This window comes from Dasypus novemcinctus, chromosome 4, assembly GCF_030445035.2.
Source record: "Dasypus novemcinctus isolate mDasNov1 chromosome 4, mDasNov1.1.hap2, whole genome shotgun sequence".
In the NCBI taxonomy this organism is placed as follows: Eukaryota; Metazoa; Chordata; class Mammalia; order Cingulata; family Dasypodidae; genus Dasypus; species Dasypus novemcinctus.
The window spans coordinates 87,086,970-87,097,991 of NC_080676.1; the positions used below are offsets into that span (position 1 = coordinate 87,086,970).

The 11,022-nt window shown below is 41.8% G+C and overlaps 1 pseudogene; it reads left to right on the forward strand.

Annotated features, from left to right (window-relative positions):
- The first annotated feature begins 8,570 nt into the window (after positions 1-8,570).
- Positions 8,571-10,643, forward strand: LOC101439269 (baculoviral IAP repeat-containing protein 2 pseudogene; annotated as a pseudogene).
- Positions 10,644-11,022: the final 379 nt, after the last annotated feature.

An 11,022-nucleotide genomic window follows, 5' to 3' on the forward strand; every position in this document is an offset into this window, starting at 1 on the left:
CGGGACAGAGTTTGAGTTGCTACCTGAATCCATGCTCCTCAAATTGCAATTCTAAGACCCCCGAATAAATGCTTTTGTTGCTTTACAGCTCAGTTTGTTAGCTCTTGGTGCACGTAGCCAAGGACCCATCCTTCTTCTCCCCTGTAGGTGCTCCATCTCTGTCAGATCAATTCCCTCCCTAGGGACTCACTCTCGATGCTACACCATGATCCATGCGCCCCCGCAGACCACATCCAGCCCCTTGGATCCTGCACAGACTCCTCTCTCCCAATCCCAATTCACCCTGCCCTTCAAGACTTTCATTACGAAATTTCTCCACCCCTTTCAATAGTCACTACCCTTCTGCTGAAGGAGCAATAATACCTAACACATGTCCAAGGGAAGGTGCTGAGATTAAACTGGAGAAGGGCTTCCAAAACAGGTTGTCAAGGCAGAGGAGTGGACATGGGAGAGCACAGGGACAGCTGGTCAAGCAGAGCATAGTGGAGGGAGGGTAGAAGCCATAGAGGTGGGACCTGTCTTACATAAAGAGAGTTCCAAAGAAATAGGATGGATTTTTTTCTTTTATGGTTAAAGAGTTTTTCTGTCTGTGTCTAAGCAATCATTCCAAAGAGGATCACAATAAAGTCCATTTTGATTTCTGAGGGTCTTAAGAGACATTTAATGGCTAACAAATTGTGCAGTAAGAAATACTTGGGTCCAAATCCATTCTGGTTTTCTGACCTTGGGAAAATTACTTACCCATAAGCCTTAGTATCCTCAGCTGCAAATAAGGATAATGTTGTCTTCCTCATAGGGTTATCATGAGGATTCAATGAACTCATATTTGATAAGGTGCTAGCATAGTGCCTGGGACATGGGAAGGGGTCAATAAATCAATATTAGTACTAATAATATTAGTTTAAGAAAACCAGAGGAGAGCAACCCTCTTCGTCTGTACAATATATCTTGCCAGGACTGAACCCCTGGGCTCTTGACTTTAAGGCCAGGGGTCTAGCAGACCCTTCATTCTGTCCTATGTTTCTTTTTTTCTTTTTTTTTTTTTAAAGATTAATTTTATTTATTTCTCTCCCCTTCCCCACCCCTCCCCGCCCCAGTTGTCTGTGTCCATTTGCTGCGTGTTCTTCTTTTTGTCTGCTTCTGTTGTCAGCGGCACACGAAGCTGTGTTTCTTTTTGTTGCATCATCTTGTTGTGTCAGCTCTCCATGTGTGCGGCGCCATTCCTGGGCAGGCTGCACTTTCTTTGGCACTGGGCGGCTCTCCTTATGGGGCGCACTCCTTGCACGTGGGGCTCCCCTACGCGGGGGACACCCCTGCGTGGCACGGCACTCCTCACACGCATCAACACTGAGCATGGGCCAGCTGCACACGGGTCGAGGAGGCCCGGGGTTGGAACCATGGACCTTCCATGTGGTAGACGGATGCCCTAACCACTGAGCCAAGTCCGCTTCCTGTCCTATGTTTCTGACATAAGAGAAGGATCTAATATTCCTGCAAAAAAAAACAAAAAGTGGCCACTGTGTCAGCCAGATCATTATCAGGAAGGTAAATGACAGAAGAACCTCTCCCGGGGCACCTTCCAGAAGTCCTTCCATGAGCCTCCTTACAGAGACTCCACCTTGAAACCTCACTGGCAGCTGACGCCCACGCAGCAACCGCAGCTGCCAGAGCTGAGCCAACGCAGCTGTGAGGAGCGGGTTTGGACCAAGAGCTGCCAGGCAGCACCCTGCGCCCATGGGGCCAATCAGCAACCCCTGTGGCACAACAGCAACCTCGGCAGTCAGTTAAGGACTGACTCACATTTCCATTTGAAAAGCTCTAAAATGGGCCACCTTATTTTCAGGTCACATGACTTGATTTTAGGGGATGTGAGAGGTGAGGGTCTGGTTAGTCTAGAAGCAGCAGGCTGGGTGTAGGTGGCAGAGCAGCGGCCTCATTTGCATTCAAAGGGGAAGAAGTGTCTAATGTAAAACACCCCTGAGGCCCCTCCCATCCTTCCCCAACCCAGCCTTCCTCTCCCCCTGCCCTGCGAACCCCCAAAGGAGCCAAGGCTTGGTCCATGGGCACAGCCCTAGGAACTTTTGGCCTGGCTGGACACAAAAGCCCTGGGCAAAGGAGGGCTGTGGTTGGTCGCACTTTCTGCAAGACCTTTGACGTCTGTAGGAAACACAGCCTGAGGTTCTCTAGGGGCACAGACCATTTTCCCAACTGTGTCTCTGGACTTCAGCCTCACTAAAGCCTTCCCTCAGTTGGAGGGCAGGAGTTTCAGGAATATCACAACTGTCTTCTCCCTCCCACAGCCGCAGAGGGCAGTGGCTTTCTCAAGTGTTTCTACTTCCTGCCTGGTCAGCGCCTCCAGGTGGCAGCCCTGTATTGAGGCAGAGCGGGACAAGGACGCTCCTGCCTCCAGTAGCTTTGTGGACCACAGCACTGTCCACAAAGGACTCAGGGGGTATGGAAGACGGGAGGTGGGCAAGCGGGCTACCAGGAAGAGCCTGCCCTGGGTCCCCTCATTCCCAGCCACAGTCATTGGAGCAATGGGGTGGTCTTTCTGAAGCCCATGAAGGAGAGAGCAGCTTCAGAAAAGCATGAATTTTCTTTCTTTGACTGTCTATGTTCTTAATAACTCTGTGAGCCATAGGCATGTTGGCTGGAACTAGCTCACAGGGAATGCACATCGGGAGAATTTGGGACTGGAATTGTTGGCTCTTGTTTGTCCAAGCTGCCTTGGGTGTGGTGATTCTGAGGATCCCCCAAAGGGGGGTTCGGTGGACTCTGGGAGATTGCCTTTTCCTTCCCAGCTGTGAAAAGAGGATAGGGAATCCCAGGAGAGTTTGGAATGCAGAGGCAGGAGAAAAGTCTTTGGGAATAGAAGTTGATCCTCTTTTCTCAGCTCAGGCTTTTCCTGCACCTTCTCACCCAACAACATTGCTTTACTCATTTGCCTCCTCCATCAAATGTGATGACACTATCAATCCACCCCCCTGAATCGTATCCTCTGCCCCTGGAGCCCCACTTCCTAAACTACCTGGAGCCCTCAGTCGTCCAGGTAGGATTAGGAGAGTAGCATACAGAACAAATCATTCAGAGGACCACTCAATCATCAAGAGTTCTCCCCGCCTCAACAAAAAGAATGCCAAGTCTAAATGGTTTCATAGGGGGATTAAAAGAAACCTTTAAAGAGCAGATAATTGCAATGTATTTAAAATATCCAGACATAGGGCATAAAGGAAACTGCCAAATTAGTTGCATGAAGTGCATTTAAAATTAGTATAAAAATTTAAGATTGCCCACAATAAAAGAACATCAAAGCCTAAGCTTACCTGCAAATATTGAGGAGAATTGACACAGACTCCAGTAGCATATGGAACAATAATACTTAATGACCAGGTGGGGATTATTATTCCAGGACTGCAAAGATGATTCAATGCTAGGAAATCCATTAAAATTAAATACTAGATCTATATAGAAAACTCACATTTTCTTTGATGCTAAAAAGAAATCTAACAAAATCCTATACCATACCTGATTAAAAAAATAAATAAAACACTCAGTAAAAAAATCCAACAAATTCTTTCATGTCTTAACTACACACACACACACACACACACACACACAAACACACCAGTCCCAATGCATCTCTCCTGATAGGGAAACCCTAGAGGCATTCCCATTAAAGTCAGGAATAAACAAGAATATCCACTATGCCCAACTAGGTAACAACTTACTATTAGACTGTGTTAGCCAGTTTAATTAAGTAAGAGAAGCAGTTACAGGCATAAGAATTAGAAAAAAAGGAGATAAAACTGTCTCTCCTTATAGATGATTTTATCAGTGGAACCCCCAAAAGAATAACTGGGAAAAAAAATATCATAAACAATAAAAGGATTTTGTAAATTGACAGGATATAAAATAATATAAACAAACAGTTTTCCCAAATATAATCACTCTGTTAGAAGATATTTTAGGGGGGAAAACATTTACAATAGTAGCAAAAAATACATAAAATAATTAGGAATAAATTTAACTAGAAATGTGCAAAAAAACCATATGAAGAAATCTTTACTCCAAAGAAATCACATATATAAATATATTTTTAAATGAAACCACACAAATACTAAAAATAGAACAGGATTAAGTCCTTTAAATTCTGGAAGTAGGGAAAGTCTTTTAACTATGACTCATAATCAAGAATCAGTAAATAAAAAATAATGACAAATTAGACTACATCAAGTTTTTTTAAAAAGCTTTTTATATTTTAAGAAAAAACTCTAGGGAAGCAGATGTGGCTTAAGAGATAAGGGCCTCCTGGTGAAAAAGAAGAAGAGAAAGCATGCCTGCACGGCGAGCCAGTGCCCACGTGATGAGCTGAGTGCCCGCATGGCAAGCCGACTGCCCATGCAAGTACCTGCGTGACGAGCCAGTGCCCACACAGTGAGCCAAGTGCACGCACAGTGAGCCAAGCGCACACACAGTGAGCCAGTGCTCTCACAAGTGAGTCACACGGCAAGATGATGAGGCAAAAAAGAGAGTCAAGGTGAAGTGCAGCAGAAACCAGGAACTGAGGTGTGCAGCTGACAGGAAACCTCTCTCCACATCAGAGGTCCCCAGGATTGAATCCTGGTGAATCCTAGAGGAGAAAAAAATAAGAAGAGAAGACAAAAAGAGAAATAGATACAAAAGATCACACAGCGAGTGGACACAGAGCAAAAACAGGAGGGTGGGGGGAGGGGAAGGGGGGAGGGAGAAGGGAGAAAGGAAGGAAGGAGGGAGGGAAGGAGGGAAGGAGGGAGGGGAAGGAAGGAAGGAAGGAAGAAAGGAAGGAAGGAAGGAAGGAAGGAAGGAAGGAAGGAAGGAAGGAAGGAAGGAAGGAAGGAAGGAAGGAAGGAAGGAAGGAAGGAAGGAAGGAAGGAAGGAAGGAAGGAAGGAAGGAAGGAAAACTCTAAGGGTCAAATGACAAACCAGGAAAGATTTCATCTTTTTTAAGAATTCCTAGATATTCAGAAGAAAAAGACCCAAAACCCTGAACATGTCAAAGTATCTGAACAGAAAGTTCATGGAAGAAGAAAAACAGAAGTCCCTTAAACACATGGAAAGTTCCTCAACCCCAGTCAAAAGGAGAGAGATACTTATTAAAACCATACCATAATACCATTTCTTACCCACCAAAATGGGGGGAAAAAAACACAAACAACCAAACTTTTGACAATATACTCTATTAGTGAGGCTATGGTTAAAAGAGTGCTATCACATATTGTTGGCTGGAACAGAAAATTATACAACTCCTTTAAAGGAGAATTTGCCAATATTTATCGAGACCACAGTTTTATTTATTCTTGACCCAGCATCTCACTTCTAGAAATCTACTCTAAGGACACAGCTGCACATATATGAAACGAGTTATTCTTTGACTTATTATATGTATTAGTAAAAGACAAGAAACAACTCATTTGTCTCTCAACAGGGGACCATAACACCCAGGCCCCTGTTGAATAAACTGTGGTTCTTCTACCCAGTGGAGATCAGGCAGCCATAAAAAGAATGAGGAATTTCAGTGTATTAATGTGGACGGAATCTCCAGAAGCTATTGTTAAGTGAAAAAGCAAGGTGCCAAAAAATGTGTATAGTAAGCCACCTTGTGGGAAGGGTTAAAGGGGAGTAAGAATGTGACTACAAATTTTCTTATATTTGTAATAAGAAATCTTGTAAGAAATGTAAAAATTGGTAACCTTTCAGCAGCAGGAGAAGAAATTGGGATGGAAGAGAAACTCCTTTACATACTCAAAAATACATATTATATTAAAAAGAAAAAGAAAAGCCAGCCCTAAAATGAAGGGAAAAAAAAAAACAGAAAAAAATGAACCTAGTAGCACAGCATATCAAATTATGACATAATCACATAGAAAATAATTATTCTGAGTGAGTTTAAAATGTTGTACCTTGTATTTCCTTGGTGGGATATACTCTAGGATAAAAGGAACGCCAAAGAAATCTTAAGCGGTCATTCAATTGTATTGCTATTTTGAAACTATTTTGTGTATATTATAAGCAAATAAGTCATTGCATTAGTGGTGGTAGAAACCGAGCGTTTCGGTGTAAGTATAGGCTGGCACCACGGCTGCAAGAGCCTAAGGAGACCTCCAGCAGGCCTGCGGCATCTGTTCTTGTGGCGACAGCATTGAGTTTTCACAGCCTTGAAGAATCTACATTTCTTTAAACCGTGTAGTAATAAACCCCATTACGGAAACCCAGATATTTTATAAGGGGCTATAGTTTGCATTCTGTGAAGTGTAATTTTGCGCATGAATTATGTTTTAAAAATAGTTCAGAAAGGCCAGTAAGGTTAATCACTGGCATATCATGCATAAACAGTAATTCTGTTGGTAGTACCATATTTTTGTCAGACATTTGTGATGATGCTAGAAAAGACAAGCTGCTTCTTTTGATGGGTTGATGCATTGTTAATTGCAAAATGAATGAGATAGATGTACGGCTTTTAAATAAAAGACAGGTTAATTTTTACAAAGATGAGCAATGTAAAAAGTTTCTATTGTGAAAATTTTATGGTTAATTTGTTATGGAGATATACCTTCAGGTGCCTTCAATTGATCAACTGAAAAAAGTGGTGTGCCAAGCTGGTAAGAAATAATAATAATGATGCTGTGGGGCTGATGATGTAACTAGAAAATGACCTTGAATAAAATGGTCAACTTGGACCAGCAGAATATCTCAATCCACATATAATACCAGGAGTTAAAAATGCTTTTTGACCTGAATCAAAGGGGGAAATGGAAAGGAAAAATGAGTTTATATTGCTATGAGTCTCCAAAAAGAGCCGGGAAGTTATCAGAAGGGTTGCCCTTATGCACACCTCAGCAGAGTCCCAGAGACAGGTAAAGTAGATATAACCCCGGGTATTGGTTCTTCTGAGGGATACAGAGACCCACAGGTTCTATGGTCATGGCAGATGGAGTTCAGTGCCATGTCAGTTGACCCTACTTTTGAGTTTGTGTTTCTGTGTGATGGAGCTGGACTCAGATGTGATCTTTGTCCACAAGCCTCTCCTGTTACTTTTACTGGAACTGTAGTTGGTGCTGGGGTTTAATGTATACCCAGGGGACCTGAATCTCTGGACTAACCATGTGATAGCCAGGCCCTGAGCCTCAACAGACTTCAGCTCCTACACTCCAGTTTATTGGACTTACGCCACTCAGCTAACATGGAGGTGAAGAAGGTCAACCACCACACCAGGGAGCCAAGAGTGCCTACAACTGAAAGCAGGAGGATTGCACCCAGCATCCATGTGGAATCTAAGCCCCCTCTTAATATAGATGTAGAGTGGACACAACCATTCCAAGGTCCACAGGATGGAGGAATAGAGTATGGATTAGAGTGGACTTACTGATATTCTATTCATGAACTATTGTGATTAGTAATTGAAGAAAATGTGGCATTGGTATGGAGAAAGTGGCCATGGCGGCTGCTGGGGGAAGGGAATGGAAGGAAGAGATGAGATGTGGGGGCGTTTTCGGGACTTGGAGTTGTCCTGGGTGATGCTGCAGGGACAGTTACCGGACATTGTATATCCTCCCATATTCCACTGGGTGGAATGTGGAAGAGTGTAGACTATGATGTGGACCATTGACCATGAGGTGCAGTGGTGCTCAGAGATGTATTCACCAAATGCAGTGAATGTCTCATGATGATGGAGGAGATTGTTGTTATGGGGGGAGGAGTGGGGTGAGGGAGGTGGGGAGTATATGGAGACCTCATATTTTTTTAATGTAATATTTAAAAAATTAAGACAAAAAAAGAATAGAAAATACTTAACAAAGATGGAAGAGTTAACAAGTTGTGAGCTTTATGCAAAATTTATGTCATTTGACATCATATATATACACCACAACAAGCTTAGCTTCAACAAAGCTTGTGAGTGTTGGCTTCTCCAAAAGTTGTTAACTGAAGCTTATATAACCCATGTAAGTAATTACTATGGCAATAAGCTTTGTGAAATTGAAATTAGCCTTGAGATAATGTAACCTGATGAAGACTATTTTTGTTTACTAGAATAAACCAAGATTTTTTAAAAATTATTTTAGTAATGTACTCATAAGGAAAGAAGCCTGTTGTATATCATTTGTCCATTTTATAGCTTAATCAGTAATTGGCCTAATATACAGACTTCGTGGCTTGTCGCCAGGAAGCAAACTAAAGGCAGAATTTAAGACTTGAATAGCTGCTTAGAATTGGGGGAATATAAGCATCCTTTAAAAATCAGGGGGCTTTTAACATATTTTCAGAAGTACATCTTCTTTCAGTCCATTAACTTAGCATTGCTTGGAATTATGAATAAATAGCTCTTGAGAAACTGAAAAAAGTTGATATAATCCAAAAAAAGTATTAAGTGCCATCTTAGTACAACCCAGGAGAGATAGTCATCCTACCTGAGTGAGAAATCAGGTATAAATCCATAAAGAAGGTCTAGTGAATTCTAGATAAGTAGGAGACTATCATTTGATTGCTTTTTGTTGTAAAAATCTAATTTAGTGTAAAGAGATAAATAATTTCACATGAAAGCTTTTAGCCATCAAAAAGTACAATTACCTACTCATGCACAAACTAACTCTCAAAGACTTGTCCCAGGCCCCTTTCATCAAAAATTTGTGAGTAACTGGAAGATAGCACAATCTTGTCAAATTGGACAAATAACAACAAACAAAAAATGAAATATGCCTTTTCATGTGACCTTTACAGAGTGTCTGCAGATTCAACTTTCCCCACCAGTGCTGTCACTACAGAAAGGAGTTCTGTTCATGCTAATATTATCACACTGGTGTGAAAGACCAGGTCAAATGGTTTGATGCCCTTTAAATGGATAATTGGAAACAAGGAAACATGTTATTGAAAAGCCTAAAAAGTAGTATCATACCTGTAGCTTTGTTCAGAATCTGGTTTCAGTTACTAGTAGTCTGGGATCCACCTCTAAGAATACATCTCCAGTGAGAAACGTTTTGCACATTCATTATCTCCCATTTTGGAACTTAGTGGCTCATTCAGTGATTTTTTTTTTTTTTGGTCTTTATTTATGTTTTTAATGTTACATTAAAAAATATGAGGTCCCCATATACCCCCCACCCCCTCACCCCACTCCTCCACCCATAACAACAACCTCCTCCATCATCATGAGACATTCATTGCATTTGGTGAATACATCTCTGAGCACCGCTTATTCCAACCTTTGACCAAACCCTGTTAATTCCAAAGCAAAGACTTTTCTCTCTTGATGACTAACCCCTATAGTTATGCAATGAATATGAGAGAAGCCAGATTTCTTACTTACCATATGTGGCCATTAGCCCTTTTATCACCGTCAGAACTGGTAAGGGTTGGCTTTTCTTTTATAAGACCCAGAGATAAGGTAGCCTAATTTGCCTGTGGTGGGAAACTGAGTAACTGAGAACCGAAGGATAATGCCATGTCAGAACACCAGAGACATTTCCCAACTGTCCATTTTTGGGAAATTCTATAGAAACCCTGAGGTTTCGCATTTCAAATTTAAGTATGCAGACACATGGAGCAAGATGGAGAATATTTATATACTGGCCAAATAATGGGCCAGTTCAGCCTGAGCAGCTTGCAAGTGTAGGTTTTTATTATGTAGATCGCAACGATGATGTCAAATGTTTTTGCTGTGATGTGGTGCCTTGAGGTGTTGGGAATCTGGAGATGATCCATGGGTAGAACAAGCCAATTGGTTTCCAAAATGAGTTCTTGATACCTATGAGAGGGCAGGAGTTTGTTGATGAGATTCGAGCTAGATATCCTCATATTCTTGAACAAGAGTTGTCAACTTCAGACACTTCTGGAGGTGAAAATGCTTATCTACCAAGTGTTCATTTTGGACCAATAGAAAGTTCTTCAGAAGATGCAGTCATGATGAATATACCTGTATTAAAGCTGCCTTGGAAATGGTGGGCTTCAGTAGAAGTTTGGTAAAACAGTTCAGAGTAAAATCCTAACAACTGGAGAGAATTATGAAACCTCTAATGATATTGCATCAACACTTCTTAATGTCAAAAATGAAAAAAGAGAAGAAGAAAAGGAAAGAAATTGAAGAAATGGCATCGGATACTTCCATTTATTAATTAACTAATTCAGAAGACTAGAATGGCTCTCGCTCAACAATTGACACGTTGAGAGATATGGATAATCCTAATCTGGATAATCTTTTAACAGTCAATGGAATTAATGAACAGGAACATGATATTATTAACAGAAACAAATATCTTTATAGGCAAAATTAGAATTTTTATTCTGATTGATACTGTTTTAGTCAAAGGAAATGCTGGAGTCAACATCTTCAAAAACTGTCTAAGAAATTGACTCCACATTATATAACAATTTATTTGTGGAAAACAATACAGAAATATATTTTAACATGTTTCAGGTCTGTCACTGGAAGAACAATTGAGGAGGTTGCAAGGAGAAAACTTGTAAAGTGTGTATGGACAAAGAATTTTCTATTTATTCATTCTTTGTGGTCATGTGGTATTAGACAGGAGTGTCCCCCTTCTCTAAGAAAATGCTGTGGAAATTTTACGGTTAATTTGTTATGGAGAGGGAAGGAGTTGTGGCTCACCTGATAGAGCATCCGCCTACCACATGGAGGGTCCAGGGTTCAATACCCAGGGCCTCCTGACCCATGTGGTGAGCTGGCCCACGCGCAGTGCTGCTGCACACAAGGAGTGCTGTGCCATGCAAGAGCGTCCCCCATGGAGGGGTGCCCACATGCAAAGAGTGTGCCCCACAAGGAGAGTCGCCCCACACAGAAAAAGCACAGTCCCCCCAGGACTGGTGCTGCACATACAGAGAGCCAACGCAGCAAGATGATGCAACAACAACAAAAAAAAGTGACACAGTTTCTTGGTGCCGCATGACAGGAGTGCAAGCAGACACAGAAGAACACACAGTGAATGGACACCGAGAGCAGACAAGGGGGTTGAAGGTGAGAGAAAGACGTAA